Here is a 17310-nt window from a genome sequence, read left to right as displayed (position 1 = left end):
TTCACATTGGTTTCTGTATCTCTGCTAGGTGAAAGGCACATAGATATGTGTAATACTTACGTGATGCTACCAATTCATAAACTCTGTTGTTCTTTCTTGTTTTTCTAAAATTGAAATACTTACAAAGCTGGTTTGCTCAAGACATACACCAAACTGCAGCTGAGCTGCTTTTGTGTTGGATAAAGGCTATTAATGATGTTGAATTAGTTTTTTTCCGCAGTCCATGTCTGATAGTGAACAAACTCTGAAAATTCCTGATCTTAAAGATTATGATCTTCCCTTTTAGTTTAGCTTTGTATTTTCTGTGTATTGCTATTGGTGTTGTTATTCATGTTTTGATTGCTAGTAAACTGTGGTGGCGGAACTTAGATGTGTGCTTAAGGACTTGCCCAATGCAGCGTTGAAGGTCAACCTGTATTTCAGTAAAATCAAACAGCGTAGATGGTCAGTATTTTAATGTATTTGTGAGGCCTGGTGCTGCAGTGTGGAGGAAAGAAATAAAAAAAATGCAAGTATCCTTAGACAAAGTTTGCTAGTTAACAGTGGCAAGCTACAAGTATAGTTACTGATTTAAATTATATTTTCACTTTTACCCATCTTTGATTTTTCTTACAGCTGTGAATAAATGTATTCACATTCTTTATTGTCATGCATGTTTGGACACTGGCTGAACGGTAGAGGTGGAGCTGTTTAATAAAAGACAACGGGAAATTCAATAGTACAATGCAGCATAGTTTAGATCTCCAAATTGCAAATGATCAGTTTGATCCTGTGAGGTGAGGAGTGGCCCCTGTGAGGTACAGGGTGCTTTCTGCTTGCAGGAACTTCATGTACTCTTCTTGAAAGGGCTTTTGGCACCTTATGAGGCTTTGTCTTCTTGCTGTCATGTGTCTAGGTATCTTCAGTGCACTGATACAGATCAAATATAAGAGGCAGCTGAGAAGAGATCATTTGACAGAATTGATTGACCTAAGATTAGAGTAAAAATGAACCTTCGTTGAGGAAGTACTGTATTTTCACTTTTTCATCATATTTGCCTAGACTGAATTTTCTGTATAGGTCCAGAATGATTTAATAATGTATATCAATGATCCTGAAATTACCTGTAACAGAAGAGCTTAGTGCCTTTTCTATTGGAAGGTGAAATAGGGAGTCTGGATTTGACTTGCATGGTTGTTGCTGGTCCCCTGGAACAGACGGTATATTAAAAACTCAAGGTTTGAACACTTAGGTTAAAGAACAGGAGGAATGGAAGCTGATTCCTCTTCTGCCTCAAAAACCCCCATCAAAACCCCAGGTGGTCTGGGAGGACCAGAGTAATTCTTTCTGTGATACAGTGCTGGTTTTCTGCAGCAGAGGTCTCTGTCCTTCTGGGTATTTTTGCTTATTAAATCAAACATACTGAAAACAGCTCTCTTTATCTTCCTGTTACTCCCTCTCTCTTTTTGTACTCCCCCTTCACTCCCTGGTGTGGGTAATATCAGCCTGCTGGCAAGGTTCATATCGTCCAGATAATCTTTCTCTCCTTTCCCTGTTAAAGTCAAGCAGCCACCAGACGACTTCTATTGTGTATTTCCCTGCTGGATATGGAAAATATCTCCTCATACTTCTTCCTTCAGCTGAGGCTGGTTATCTGTTCCTTTGTTCTGTCTTTGCCTAAGTAAAGCCTTATTTTTCTCCTTAGCCTTGCCTTCTCAGAGACCCTTTCTAGACGTTGCAAATCATCTTTTTGTTCCTATCAGATTAGCTTGTTCTCACTCTTTTTTAATTCATCTGATAGTAAAACCACAATTGTGATAATTCAACAGTAATTAATTTAATATTTTTTTTTCTTTCTGGCATAAAACTTAAATAAATAAATAAAAAAGCCCCAAGCATTCTTTTCTTCCTTTACTCCTCCACTGTAAATTGATTGTATCCTTTCCAGCTACTGGCATTCAGTTCATAAAAGTGTTGCTGTTCTCCGCTTTTCGGGGTTTAACATGTTGTTTTTGTGTTGATAACCACATCTAGGCATCTCAAGTGTGCTGTTAAGATAGATGCTGTTTTGCAGCTCATGGTTAATTATGCCAGTAGTAGGCCAAGTGTAAATAGTAATTGTCCTATTCATGGTTGCGGTTCATGGGAGTTACTGAGAAACCCAGCTAAGGAGGACCCAGGGATGACGAATGATCATGGATACTCTAGTACTGTTATCTTTCAAGGAAGAGCTTCCCATGACTGAAAGTAATACTTGAAACTTGAGATAAAATGTATCATACCAATCTGTATAAGGGTAAGTATATGTATAAAATTTCTCAAGATCGCTCACAGCCAGGAACGAGATGGTATGGGCTACACACCATGCGTTCTTTTTCAGCAGAAGGGTTTGCAAACAGAAGTAATTCCTGCAATAATTGGAAATCTGGCCATTCGAGACAGTTGTAGTAAGAAACGTAAGTATTAAGTGGCTGCAAAATGATTGCTCTTTAAAGGCTTCCTTTGAAAAAATGTTAAATGAGTCAACATCTTCATTTAAAACATTTGTTATTTTTTCCTTGTTTACTTAAACTCCAGGAAGAAGTAGGCAATCTGGATTAAAGGCATGCTTGCAGACATATTATCTCACAATGATATTTTCCCTATAACAACTCTCTTTGGAAGAGAATTGTGCTTTAAAAAAGATTTGCAAGATTTGCACCTGGCCATTTTTTGTCTGATGTTGTGATATGTAAACTTACTGTAAAAGGACCCATGTTGCAAAGATAACTTTGGGTAGTTCTGACAACACTGTGTAAAACCTTTTTCATAGAGCCAGTCTGTGTGCGTGCTTTTTTTGGTCTTTCATGTAACTGCAACAGAAGCAAAAAAGAAATGGGGTTGCAAAATGAAAACAAAACCCCAATCCCCTCACCCCCCAAACCCAAACAGTATCAGGAGAATTTACAACAGGATTTAATAATTAATTAAAGAGACCAAAAAGCAGTTGCAAGCAATTTCAAGTTAAAGGTGACTTCCTGTGGAAATTAATGCATAAAGTTCAGTAGCGATATATTTGTATTGTTTCCAAGCACAGAGGCTAATCAAATGTTTTTGTGTCCAAAACAGAGTGTCTGTGTGTGAGCTGCCTTTTAGGAATGGTTCGTGGACCATTCTATCTGTCAGGCGGTGCCTGGGAACTGGTCAGAAAGAATGCTAGTTACACAGACTGGGTTTTTGTCAGGGAATGCCCTAAGAGTTTGATAGCACAGGTGGTAGATTTCAACACCCCAAAATGCTTGAATGGTTTTAGTAGTTTTAGTCTAGATGCAATCTCTGTTTTAAAAAAGAAAACACCACGGAGATGCACAGAACATACTTTTAATCCTATTTCTTTAAATTTTCTGGAGTAAAAGGCAGCTGATCCTTCACTTTCACCTTGTTACTTTAAAATTGGTTAACAAAGATAAATACTTCACAGTCAGAGAGTGATGGTTGCTCTTGCGTTAAATGGGACAGTTACCTGGGGTGCGAGCTGAACTCTGAAGCTGTGCACTGCCAACCTGAACTTAGGTGGCTTCAGGGATTTACCTCGAGACGCGCTCAGTGTGCCAACAGAGGTGAGTGCACCAAACACACTGACCCTGCTTGCTTCAGCTCCGTGTGAATTTTCTTCAGCTCCATCCTGGGAAAAGGAAGGAAACAGCAGAGGCGTTTACAGACCGTGCCGTGAGTGATTCAGCATGCAGACTCATCCGCTCACGTGAAATCGCTCCAGCAGCTTGCAGTGCCCCTGCCAGTTGCGAGGTGCGGATCCACAGAGGCTTTTCTGTTTTGACTGGAGAATCTACTCAACCTGACCTACTGGTCAGGATCTCTGCATTAGTTTTCTCATACAGTCTGGCAGCTGGTACTTTACAGCCACCAGAACAGAGAAGACTTGAAACGAATCATCAGTCCCCAAACCAAACACAGTTGCTGCTCGTGGGCATTAAAGCAAAAAGAGTGGCGTATCTAAGTGAAAAATAAACAATAATTACACAGTTTCAGGACAGTGTGTTCAGGACAGTTACAGTTAATCTTTGTGTGTGGGTTACATGCCCCAAATAAATAGCAATTTTTGTCTTGCCTCTTCTTCAGAATCAGAGGCTGGTTTGTATATTGCCCCAGAAGAGTTCATGGTGTGATTTCAGGGAAAACACAGTAAGGGAATGCTTAATTCATATTGTGATGATGGGACTGCACAAATTAATTTGTGCCATTGGCCTGACTTTAAACTTAAGTAAAGGGGGGGAAAATACTACTGTAGAAGAAGAAATTCCAGGAGTTTGATGCTCATATGTGTGGAGAACAGAACAAAGCTCCAGTTGTGTAGAGATTTCAGCAGTGACGTGGTGTATTGCAGAGAGGATTGACTACGCCCTTTCAGTGTTTGCACCTTCTTTTGTTTTATTCTGTTATTTAGAAACTCCTTCCAGTGGAAGAACACATAGCTCATAAATCTATGATCCCAACTGCTAAGGTAATTTTTACGAATCTGTTTCCCTCTATATTTTTTACTTCATGTTTGCTTTGAGGTGTCAAGGGGTGAAGTCCGTTGCAGTACAGTTGATGTCCATTGCAGTTTGTTAAATGACTTGCCATCTCCCTTCTCTGTCAAAGTCTTGAGGAGCTTGTGAATGTAGCAAAACCCACAGGGGGCTGTGTTGGATTGGGGCAGGGGGGGAAATATGAGTTGTAATTCTGCTCTGCAGACCCATTGATTTTCATTTCTACTCCTGTCTTCCAGCAGCACTTAGTTTACTGTCTTCTCCATCGTAGACAAAGATATCAATACCATGCCTAAACACAGACTCCTGCTGAGGTTGTCATCTAACTCACCAGTTGCATCGCTTTTTCATTACCCTTTTCTTCAGTCCTCCAGACAGTTTTCAGTCCTTTTCACAATGCTTTTATTCATGGCACTTTGAAGTTATGATTTCTTTTATTATTATTTTCTTTTCTTTTCTTTTCCTTTATTTTTGGAAGTGGGGCTGTACACTCTCTTGGATACACAACAGAAACCTAGATCAGTTGATCTATATCAGTTGATAAACATCATTCCCTGGTTTGCTGATTCCTGTAATTATTTCAGAGAGAGTGTTATACATTCATACTAATCATTGCTTACTTTTGTGTTATTGAATTTTTTTTCCCCACCAAAGTGATTTTTTCAGTCATCATTTTGATGATGATCTGGAGTTAGTCTTTGGGCAGTGTTTACCAGAAGTACTGTTTTTTGAAGTTTCATGCTGTATTTTGGCGTGGTGGTTCGGTTGCGTGTTTTTTTTTCTTGTAATCTTTTGTAGTTTACTGTCTCAATGAATTATCTTGACTCACTGGTTATAATTTTTTTGCTCTTGGTAACATACTTTCTGCACAGCGTAATATCTGTGTGTTTATATATAATCTAAATAATTTGTATTTATGTGTGTTTATATACTTCCTGTAACTTACCTGTAATGGTCTGTATCATTGTGAGGCTTTTACGGTATCCTGGTCGTTTGTGAATCTTTGTTTTGCTAACTGCAATTTATAACAATCAGGTTTTATAACAACCAGATCGTACCTCGGAAACTTAAGTTTCTTCACCTTTTTGCTCATTCACTAATTTATTCTTACCAATTTAATTTCTTTTCATTGATTTTAAAATCAGAGAAAAATCTTCATTTTCATGGTCTGCTAGGCTGACCTCTCTCAAATTCATTTTTTTTCTGTCTTTTCCAAAGTCTTAATGGAATTTATGTTGTTTTTTTTTTAAATTGAGATCCAGCGTTTTCAGTCTTCATGCTACAGATTTTTTGCCCATTCTTTACATTTGCACTGGTACGTGAAATCCTGAATGATACTGGAGTTGTTCAAGAATAATGGAAATGTTTCTGTGTCCTGCAGGGGTTTTCATACAGCATGAGGAAACAAATCCTTTTTGAAAACTAAACCTCCCTTCCTCCCAGATGTACTTTCTGTTAAAACTCTTAGCACTGCTAACATACTCTTCTGGATGAATATTCACATCTTTTACTTTTTTTTCTTTGTGCTTGAATTTATTTAGACATCCTGTCCTGTTTACAGAAAGTGATGCAGTTTTCGTCAGGAGGTGATAAGCAGTTCAGTGAGTATCTTGTGTCCTGAAAGAACAGACAAAAACTGAGTTTTTTTATTCATAGCTTCAACATCTGTCTTCTTACAGTTCTTTTTCACTCTGTGAATATTTATGCTGTTGTTGCTTTGTGTTCAGAGCTATCAGTGTAGTCTTAAAAAACACAAGAGAGTTTTCCTTTTCAGTTTTCCCTTATGTAGCCAGTATTCTGAGGATGAAGAGTTTTTGTTGCATTTGGTGAGTTTCCATTAACTTGCTTTTAAGAGCTCTGGCTAGCTATATCTTTTATTGATTAGGAAATAAAAGAGAAGATGCAGATGTGGATTTAGGTGCTTTCCCCTTCTTTCTTCTTCTCCCCACCATCCATTCACAGGAGGAACTTTTGGTCATTTTGAGGGCGTTGATTTCTAATAGTGATTTTGGTCCCCTCCTTCTGCTTAGCCAAGCTGTCTTTTGGTGGTACTCCAAGAAAGATGAAAACTCTATCAGGTGTTAGCAGGTAGATGTCCAGGCAGGTTACTAGTTAGAGCTATGATGTCTTCGCTCCTCTCCTGCCTCAAACTGACCTCTGTGCTTCTCTTACTTGCTCCCTGTCTCAGTGTTACTAGTAATATTTGTATTATGCTTTTCTCTATGAATCAAACCTCTTTACTTTCAGTCTTGGCCACACAGGTACTCTGTTGAGAAAGGAACTACTTCTCTCTGTGCGAGGCATCAAAGTTCGTCCCCCCGCCCTGCTAGTTTCTGTTTTTTTAAAGAACAAGCCCATAGGCAAGGTGACATGTAAATCCTTTTTGAAATTCCTAGTTCGCTGACTTGACAGTGCTCAGAGGACACAAGAAGAGCTATGTTCATGGTGAACCTGCAGAGCTGGTTTGTGCCCTACATAACGTTTGGCACTTCTCTGAGACATACCAAAGGAATTGCATTTTCTAACCTCTCTATGCCTCCTCTGTCTTCAGAGGATTCACTGCTTACACAGAAACCAAAATGTTTGCTGGAGAAGGATTTTTAGTGTTTTATCCTGCAGGCTGAATAATGAAGAAAGGTTATGAATCCAGGGGGAAGCCAGTTAAATGAATTCTGTTTTCCCACTGTGTCCATACCGATTTGATATTGCTTTGTAATTAAAATTGGATCTGCTTCTACAGAATATTGTTTTTCTCATTTTTAACTGTGTAGCCTTTCCCATGTATTCCTGGAATAGAACAGCTAAATGTATGCTTAAAAAAGGAAGGAAATAAAAGGGAAAGTACTGCCTTCCCAAAGGTGCACTGGAATTCCCGTGGCAGTATTTCTTTGCAGGAATACGAGTTTTCTTGCCAAGAGAGATATTTCTGCTTTATGAACAAGATAATGGTATATTTCTGTTCAAAGTAAACATCATTCTGACACGTTTCATGACTGCAAGATATTTTATGTACTCACTGGAATAAACAACACACAGAGCTGTCTCAGGCACTTAGCCAGTGGATAATGTTGTGCCTGCTTTTACACATCTTCCAGCTAAATCAGCGATCAAAACTGAACTCCAGCACTTGAGGGTGTGTGGGGAGGATTTTTGACACTCTGGAGGAATGTGAATCTGTAAAGCCTTAATGATTGCTCCTTCATCTATGCAGATTCACTTTAACTACTGCTAGATCTGCAGCAATACTGATGACATCCTTCACCTTGCTAATGGCCCAAATGTAACGGAGCATATGTTGGTCGTCTTAATTTTGGTATTTATGTAGGGAGACCACAAATGGTGAAGGCTGCATGTAAAGATGTGAACTATGACTGCCACTTTGGCATGTAACATGCTTTCTGTTAAGTAAATGAAAAATGTTTAAAAGTCTGATTTTTGTGCACTGGACACATCCCATGGCTTAGTTGGCATGATAAATTTTATTAAGCAGATTCTGGAACAGTTTCCTGACAGTGAGGCGATTAATAAAATGTTGCAAGATATAATGGTAAAATTCTATGTTGAGGGACTGCCTATATTCTCCCCCACCTCCAAAGAGTACGTGAGAGTGTATGGAGGTACAAATCAGTTGTTACTTTACCTACATCTTGGTTTGTGTGGTTTGGAGTTTTGGTGAAGTGTTTGGCAGTTAGAACACAGCAGTAGCTGGTGAAAAATTGAGGGGTAATACGCATGTTTAGCCAGACTAAGCGGTAGTGGAGCTCAGGTTTACTGGTTTACAATATGGGATCAAAAATGCCCAAAGTGGGGCTGTGATGACCCGTAGCTGTAGGCATGGCTGCTCCTGGGAGATGGGCTGGCTGATGTCTTCTGGTCCCTCAGAGAAATAAGAGATGCTTTCCATGACTTTCTGTGGTTGTAGTAGGACCTTTCATCCCCAGATGTCTATTTATAGTGTTCTTAGGGGGCACGCTAACAGGTGTATATCTGGATTTTGGGGATGAAAGCTGCCCTTGGGAGAGGGACTGTAATGTTTAATTTGGAGCACTCTATGAGTTCTGCAAGGATGACTACAAACTTCACAAATCTGGGGTAGAAGCAGTAAGGCTTTCTGGTCTGTACATGTTGATACATTCATGTGGGAACACCTTCCCTGAGATTCAGAAGAATCATTTAGTTCCTCAGGTGACTGTGTGGGATGGAGTGTCTTGCACTGAACTGGAAATTTGCTGCAGAGCTCATGAAGGATAATGTGTTTTGTATGCCTAGTATGGAGAAACAAATTATTACTTGTACTTGTCCGCCTCCTGAGCCTCTCCTGCTTTGCAGAGAGAGGAGATGGAGGTTGGATTGACCACAGCTCTAACACTCTTCCTGGGTTTCCAGGGTCATTGTGTCCCTCCAAAGTGCTTAGGGGAGACATAGTCATCCAGACTGTCTCCACATTGTTGCTACTCCAGAGCTGGAGGGCATCAATTGATAAATGTATAAATGTCTTTTTCTGTGGAAGGGGATAGATACTGTGTCCCAGAGGGGTATTAAGCATTAAGCTTTCCCGTGTCTTGTGATTCTCACAAGCAGAGCTATGATCCTGAGCACAGCAGTGTTATTGCCAGACCTCAGGTCATCTGAAGCATTATATTTTTCTATATTTTTTACAAGATAACCATTCAGGATTACAATGGAGACTACAGCACAGGAAGCATTCAGGATTTCAAAATATTACACCATATGCCTTACAGAGGCTTGTAATTTGGTGAAGGTAGAATCATGTTTCTTTCAGAGCTTGTTGTTCCTCAGTGTTAGTATTGTCACAGACTTTCAGTGTACCTGTGCCTGCTTTCTTGCAAAAGGGACTGATAGTAATTTTCCTGCATGCTAGTAATTTTTCTCTACTGTATTACCATTTTATTTTTGCAGGAATTGCTGTTTTTAAATGATAAATTTTTAAAGGATAAAAGTTCGGGCTCCTTTCATTAAGAATGTCTGCTATTTCACATGTGTAATTTAAAAAACCGCAAGAAACAGCCAAAACTCAGACGCTTCAGTTATTTCAGTATATCTAATGAATGCAAGATGCTTAGAGGCAACATGCAAATGGCAGCTTGACACAGAGAATGGATCGTGTGGAGTACATTTCCATGGGTAGTAATAGCAGTGTCTACTGTGTTATGACAATAGTGCCTCAGAGCCTAAGGCATGGGTAAGGACCCCATTTTGCTATGCAAACACAAAGATACACTTCCTAGTCATGTCTGAGGACGTGGACAGCCAGTGGAATAGTATGTTATGTAAAAACCCCCAGCTTGCTGCCATATGGATGAGGAGTTGTACTTGAATCTGCGGGTGCTTTCGGTTCGTGGGAACCAGGAGTGAAAAGTAGTAGTCGGAAGCCTTTTTGCTCATACATTTTAATATGTTGCAGCTGGACGGTGTTCACCGAGGCAGGCAATAATCTATTAAAGCTCAAATGCAGCTGAGTTATATTCTGTGCTCATATTCTTACAAGAAGACTGTTCCCTAGGTGGGAAACAACACCGGGCAGCGTGAGGTAGTTAGTGGTCTCTGCACATGGTCATCTTTGCCAAGGAAACAGGGGTTTGGAAGGTTATAATGGAGTGTATTTTGTCATTCCTCCTCCCTGACAGAAGGGCTGACCTGGAAGGAAACACAGGGTTGCTTGTTCTGGCAGTTTGAGAGGTGGACTGTGGAAGCTGAGAAGGGTGGGTGATTGCTGTCCTCCCTCCCTCAGCAAGAAGGAGACGAGGGGGCATAAAGTGAGAGGGTCCTGGTAGGCAGGGGTAAATTGCAACTGGGAACAGGTGGATGAGGAGTAGCTGGTGGAAATGACAAAATTACTGGAGGCATGCACAAAGGGATATGCTGAAGCAGTAGATCAGGGAAAAGATCTTTGCATCATTATTTGGAAAGGTATCAATGAGCAAAAATGGCATTTGGCAGGCCGGAGGATATGATGTTGGGATTATTCACAAAATGATAGTAATGAAATAATGTCTTGTTTTATTATATCCTTGTTTACTTAGGGGTTAGGAGGAGTAATGATTATCTATAATAAGAATGTGATTTTAGGAAAAAAAGTAGGTGTGTGTTAGAACATCAGCTTTGTCATACTTGAAAATTTAAGAGCTTTTTAAAAGCCGCCTCTGACAGGCCAAGGATGCATGGGCTCCTTGTGAAGTGAAGCTGTGTATGGTGTGCTTCCAAGAAGGTAAGGGATGTCTGGACACTAAGCAGCAGACCCCCATTCTCAATTAATAAATGAAACTTCATTACTTCTTTGTTTTGAATTTGTCATGGAGAATCCTGAACCGCGTGCTAGCACCCAGTTGTGTGTTGGCAGGGTCACAGGCTCCTGGGTATCATCTAGAGTTAGACTTGCCCTGTTTTGGGATTGTCCATGATGTTATCTACAGACTTGAAAGGTGAGTCTCAACTCTGTTGAGCTGTTCAACTTCTACAGAATTGCTGTACTTTTATCTAGCAAATTACGTGCATTCTGACCTTGGGTGGCATGCTTTTCAATATGATAAGCAGCTTTTAATGTTTAAAAAAATATTACAGTCTTTAACAAGAAAAAGTGGCTGTCATCTTTAACATGAAAGTTGTGATATGAAAAACTCAGAGATTTTTACAAGGTGTTAGGGAGTATTGCAGCAAGGGTAAAAGTGCTGGTGAGCTGCTTATGGTCTTCCAGTGTAGTCGCTGCTTTGGAGGAAAATGTTTTGGCACTAGAGAAAATGAAAACCCATTTAGAAAAATACATGTAAATGTTTCTGTTGATTTGTATCAGGTATTTGACTAGATTAAGTTGAATTAGACTACATCAGTTTACTAAACTAGAATAGTTAAAATTAGACTAGATAACAGGCTTTTTGGCATGAGGCAGCAGCTTAAATGTTAGTGCTGAAAGACTGCAATATAGGGGATGTCTGTTAGAAAATTACTAAGTAAAAGAACTTAAATACTTTTTATTGAACATTTCAGAGTTGGCTTTTAAAGGATTGTTTAATGTGATTAAGGATTGTGTGGTGACGAGTGCCGACAGACTTCGACTGTTGTCTTTTCCTGACCAAAAATCTGAAGGAAAACTGGTTGCATGCTTACTCTGTTATTCAGGAACTACTCAGAGATATTATAGTAAGGTTTAATATGGCACATCTGAATTATGAAAGTGGCTTTTTTATTTGCAATAGATTTCTCCTTAACTATATTGGATAATCAGAAGGGAATGCAAGTGTACATAGTGCTCTCCTCACTGCTGATGCCAGAGATTTAGGAGTGGGATATACAAATACACATACCTTTCATTACATCTAAATTTTAGAATACTTAAAATGTTTTTTTCATCAGTTATAACTATGCTACATGACAGGTTACAAGTCTGTTAACTGCAAAAAATGCATTAAACCCAATGCCTTTGAATATGAAGGGGCAAAAGTCTGGGTGCAACTGTATCGATGCCAGTTACATTAGCATGTAACTAATTGGATGGATCCATGCTTGTTCGACTCCTGGCACAGTGGATTTGGTGGGAAGATAGGAGTTACGTGTACTGCTTTACAGCTAATCTCTGTTACTGTGGGAATAGGGTTATAATTTACATCAGCTTTAGGCAAAACTGTACCATGAATAATACACAAAGCCTACACAGTTTTTTAAGATTTAGATTAAGGTGTGTACAGCTTCTATTTGTTTAACCAGTTAGTGACATCAGTTAGAAACAAATCTTTAATGTAAAACATCACGCAGGAAATGGATCTGTTGTCAGGTGTAAACACTTCAAAGGCTCAGGGTGGGAAAACAGAAGTTTATTTAAATAAATTTTAGTTTGGAGAAATGGTTATCTCTTTTTCAAAAAATCCTCCAAAGAGCATTAAGGTGAGTGGAATCAACTGAGTGGTCCCAGTGCAGTCAGTGAAATCAATACGGTTGATCAATATATGGAAGGTACATGGTTTTATGTGAATCAGCTTTGTTTCCTGGATCATGCTTGGAATCTGGAACTGCGCATGCAGGGTACATAAAAGCAGTTGCTCTGAAATACATGTGCTTTCTTATAATTTTGTTATGCTTACACTGACCAAGGTAATTTTCTTGCAGGCATTACTTCATTTTCTTTTTTAAATATACTGTAAGTGTTTTCCCAGCTTGCTCTGCTGAAGTTAACAGCAAAGAGGTTTAGAATATTGAATCTGTCTCTGCTGGTGCAGACATACTGAAGCCCTGGATTTTGGGCAAGAACAGTAGCTGCTGGTTTAAATGTTACAGCTATTACATTCAGTACTGGTTTTCCAAGAGACTGAGGATGCATTACCAAAATCACATGAGCATCACAATCAGCTTTGAACATTAATTTTATGTAACAATTCTGAGGTCTTGTCAGACGAAATACATAATTTGTATGAGGCTGCATAGTTCTCATGAAGACAGTCTTTGCAGGCACTCAGAATGCAGAGGTTGTTTGCTTTATGTACTATAATAAAGCTGATTTCATGCCTGATGCAAACAGATAATGAACTGGAGTTTCCTGTGGTGATGTTGTTAGGTATATCCATGATTTTTTAGTTGCAATCAAGGAAAAAGGGAAAGTTACAAACCATCCCATTGTCATAAGAAGCCCTTAATTCATGCTTTGCTTCATTTTCTCTGCACAGTATGTTAAGGATTAGCTAATGTAATACCTAGTGGATTTGACATGTTTAATGGCACCAAAAAAGACCCCAACAACTTTCCAAAATTATGTACATTATAGAAGTTGACTAGTTTGTAATAGCATTTCTTTATCTGTTATTTACAAAAAATAGCTTTTCCTTGAACAATCATACAGATTGTCTGCCTCCATGACTTGTACAAACTTCAGAAACTGATGACGAATGAAACTGTAACAAAAAGATACAAGTTCAGAAACATACATGAAAGTAGTACCATATACAGTCCGTATCTCCAACTGTACATACTGATTTCCTTTTTTTTGGAAAGTTGTTTCTACATAAGTCACTTGCTGGATTTCCCTCCAACCCATAGTGTAATTTTAATTAGTAGACGTTTATTTTGTTTACTCTTCAGTGAAATTCTAGTGCTCATCCCATTAGAACAGAACACAAATGGAATATTGAACTCATCCTTGGTGATACTTAAATGCTTAAGTAATTATGTGTGCATACTCAATACAATGGCATGGTTATGTTGGCTAGCATTTTCAAGGATTATCAACTAAAGACAGTTAATGTAAAGGAAAAAAGCGCAAATATTAAAGTGGAATTGTTTATTTTGCATGTCAGTGGTTTCCTGGTTGCTATTGTAAATACAGTGTACCTGCAGTGGTTGTCAAAGCACGCAATGGCTGCAGTGCTCATTTGGTGTCATGTTTTACTGGCAAAAATAAGCAAACAAAAATCCTGTCTAGTTCGGAGGTCAAGATCCTGCCCTGCTACTGTGAAGTGTGCCTGATGAGGAATTTTTGTGAACATTTCCACTACTGCAGTTTATCTGGCGGGCTAAATTCTGCCTCTAAATGCGAATGACTTCTGGTCATTGATGGCACAGCGCGGTTGGAGTCAGGGCTGCCAGCTGCTGGGCTCACGTGCTGACTGTGCTGCTATATTGCTTGCTGTTCCTGGCCACTCCCGCTGCTGGTCTGTAAAACAGGGTGGATTATCAATTTAAAGGGAATTCACAAGGCTGTGCGTTGTTTTTTAAAACTGCTGTGCTTAGGAGGAGACAAATATAAAGGTCTCAGGTATTCACATTTAATGAAATAGATTTTTCAGTGTAGGTAATTTTTCTTTACAGACAGGTCACAAACGTGTGTCAGTCCTGTCTTGGTGTTGTTTTCTTTTTGTCACAGGAAAGTGATGTTTGGAAGCATTTTCAAGGAAAGAGACAGCATTAGGTTGGAAATTCCTTTTAATAATAAATAACGTTCTGAGAATAGAACATCAGTGTTTCTGGAGATATGCTTCTTTGCTTATGAACTAGCTGGAAAGAATCAAGCCTGTGAAGGATATGAATTTTTGTAATTATTTTAAGAGCAGATCCCTAGCTTCTGTGCAGTCACATAAGCTTGATTTATCCTGTATGAAACAGCTAAGTAAAGTGTATTGTTTAAGTGGGAGACTGTAAACACACATATTTAAACTGAAGAGAGGGAAATTTTGGGACACGTAATCTGTCATGAAGCATAATTTATACATGGGATTCTTATGAAGGCTTTTCTGGTTCCTGCCGAGTGCTACACAGAACGCTACATAGTAATATTAAAGACTGAATTACTGGTCACAGATGTCCTTGTGTCAGCAAAGGTTTTTAGGTAAATGGGAATGAGTGCATTGTATTACTTAGCTGTAAAAACATCTAGTTGCTTATTTGTGCCTTTGTTTGTTTGTTTGCTTGTTTGTTTATATTAAAGAAGGCCTATGTACCTGAGGGGAAAAAAGCAGAAGTAACACCTGCAACGCTTGTGGAGAATTTTTTTATTTTTAATGGAACTCACCTTGCTTTGGGGAATAAATCCTTCATCAAGCAGTGTTAGACAGCACTACCTACACCCGAGGTGTATGGCAGTTCTGTGTTGAGGTCTGCCTTGGCCATATTTGGGAAGGACCTGTGTTGTGCTGTATTTTTTTTTTTAATCTTTTAGCTTTTTTTTTTTTTTTTTTTTTTGAAGACCATGCTTTTAGGTTTTCTTTTAGTTTAGGGGTAGTATATTCAGATTGTCCTGAAAATCCCTGAAGGCTAGGAGCTACTATTGTCATCGTCATAAATTTTCAGCTCAATTATTTGACTCCAGATGGTAGTTTAAAAAGGAAGCCTTCCCTGCCCATTATCTTTGGATGTGTGACTGAAGTCTCAAACATTTGACATCTCTGCTTTTGAATCAGTTCTACCTATCTGTTTATTGTTTGCCAGTGTTTCAGAGAGTATTTTCATCTCTTTATACACACCCACACCCCCAGTCTTTACATGGATTTCTTGCCTCCTGAGATGGGAGGCAGGACCCAGCTTCTGCCCTGGCAGAAGTTTTTAGTGGCATAGTGTTAAGAACGGGAGCCTTGGCATTGCTACAAGTGCTTCACATCTTGCTTTGTGCCCCAGCTCATTGGGGTGTCTAAAAGCTGCTATTTGAGGGATGCTTCTGTTTGGACAGGCATTAAGTAGGGGACTAGCAGGGGTTGTTCTGCGTGCACAGCCCTCTGCTGGTGCAAGTGGAAAGAGGATGAGGAGTGGCATCTTCTGCTGGAGGGGTGACAGTGGCAGCCTGTGACTGTGCTACTAGGAGTACGGGCCTCCTCTGGGTGGCCTTGGCTATGGCTGCTTCCTTGCGTTGAGGCAGGGGAAGCTGCTTCATCTGTAGCTAGAAGGATGGTGTTGATTAGGAGTAGTTTTGAGGGAGTACATGGGATGGGGATAATCGGCAGCATGCCTGTAGTAAGCAGTGTCTATGGGGAGTCGTTCCTGTGTGGTTGGGTCCATGGGTTAAGCAGCTAGGACCCCAAGGACTTGCTTGTTGCTGCTGCACATGCAGGGGACAAGGACAAGACCGTATTTTTTGTGTAGAAACCTTTGAGCTGTCTCTGACTCCTTCCTCTTTATGCATTTCCTTATCAGCTTCATTGTATGGGTATTAATTCTTTGGGACTACAGAATGTTGTGCATAAAGGTTTTAGTTCTGTTTATGGCATTTCTGACATTTCAAGCTGGCAGCAGTCCAGTTACAAACTTGATGTGTTTCCATTCTCATCACAAGAGTGTGTCTCAAGGTATAGTTGTAGCTTGACTATTAAGAGTTGTTTACATTCTTATTGTACAGTAGTCAGCAAGTTCTGCCAAAAAAGAAATCCATATAACATTTTTTTCAATGTGAGATTCATATTATTCTTCTCATTTCAGTCAAACGGTATATCTTGGAAGTTTTCCACTCCAGTATCAGTACTGTGTCTGGGGGATATATTTAGAGTATGAATGGGTCTTTAGGAATGGGACAGGCCCATTGGTTTAAGCCATAGTGAATGCTTGAAAATTCAGTAACATGATACAGGTAAAATTCAGAAAGTCTGAATTAGGCCTTCACTTCCTTGCTTTATGGATAATTCTTGGGCTAGACCATACGGGCTTTTGTTATACTAATCTCAGTTCTCAAATCTATTCCTAACTTGTATTAAGAGGCATTTGCTTCTTCTAGGCTTTTCTGTTTTGTGGATACTCTCAGCTGTTGGTCTTTTATTTTAATTGCATGCTGAATGTATCTTCACAAAAGGCAAAATATTCCCATTCATATGTAATATTGCAAGATCTGTATCTTCCATTATGGTCAATCTGTGGATAAAGAATCAAGTCTTCCAGAACCTTCCTGGGATGCTTTGGTTTGTGGTTGCTCAGGGTTTGACTTGTTTGATTTGGTGGTTGGTTTGTTGGGGTTTTTTTTGTTTTTTTCTTTTGCCTGTGATTTAGTTTCAGAGAGCCATGGAGACCTTGCATACATACCTTTGTAGCCTTAAACATGATTAAGCCTAATACTCTAGCTCCAATGTTTCTGAAAATCTGCAAATGAGTAGGTAAGTAGTGTTCCACAGTATAACAAAAAGGACTGAGAAAATCTGTTGTGGTCTCTTTCCTTAACAGATTTTTGCTGTTTGCCATCAGAAATTGAAGGGATCTTAAGTATGCACGTTTATAGTATATTGAGAGACTGGAGGCAAACTGCAGTGGCCGCCTTCCGCTGGCCCAGCTGTGGGTGAATGATACATTTAACTGCTTGTCTAGAACCAAGCTCAAAAGCTTG

The 17310-nt window shown here is 39.4% G+C and overlaps 1 protein-coding gene across 2 annotated transcripts in view; it reads left to right on the top strand.

Moving 5' to 3' along the window:
• Positions 1-17310, top strand: part of FRMD3 (FERM domain containing 3) — a 138486-nt gene that overhangs the window by 7243 nt on the left and 113933 nt on the right. The gene's annotated exons all lie outside the window — the stretch shown is intronic.

The sequence above is a fragment of the Falco punctatus genome (genome assembly GCF_963210335.1).
Source record: "Falco punctatus genome assembly, chromosome: Z".
NCBI classification, from domain to species: domain Eukaryota; kingdom Metazoa; phylum Chordata; class Aves; order Falconiformes; family Falconidae; genus Falco; species Falco punctatus.
This window is presented reverse-complemented; position numbering and strand designations above follow the sequence as displayed.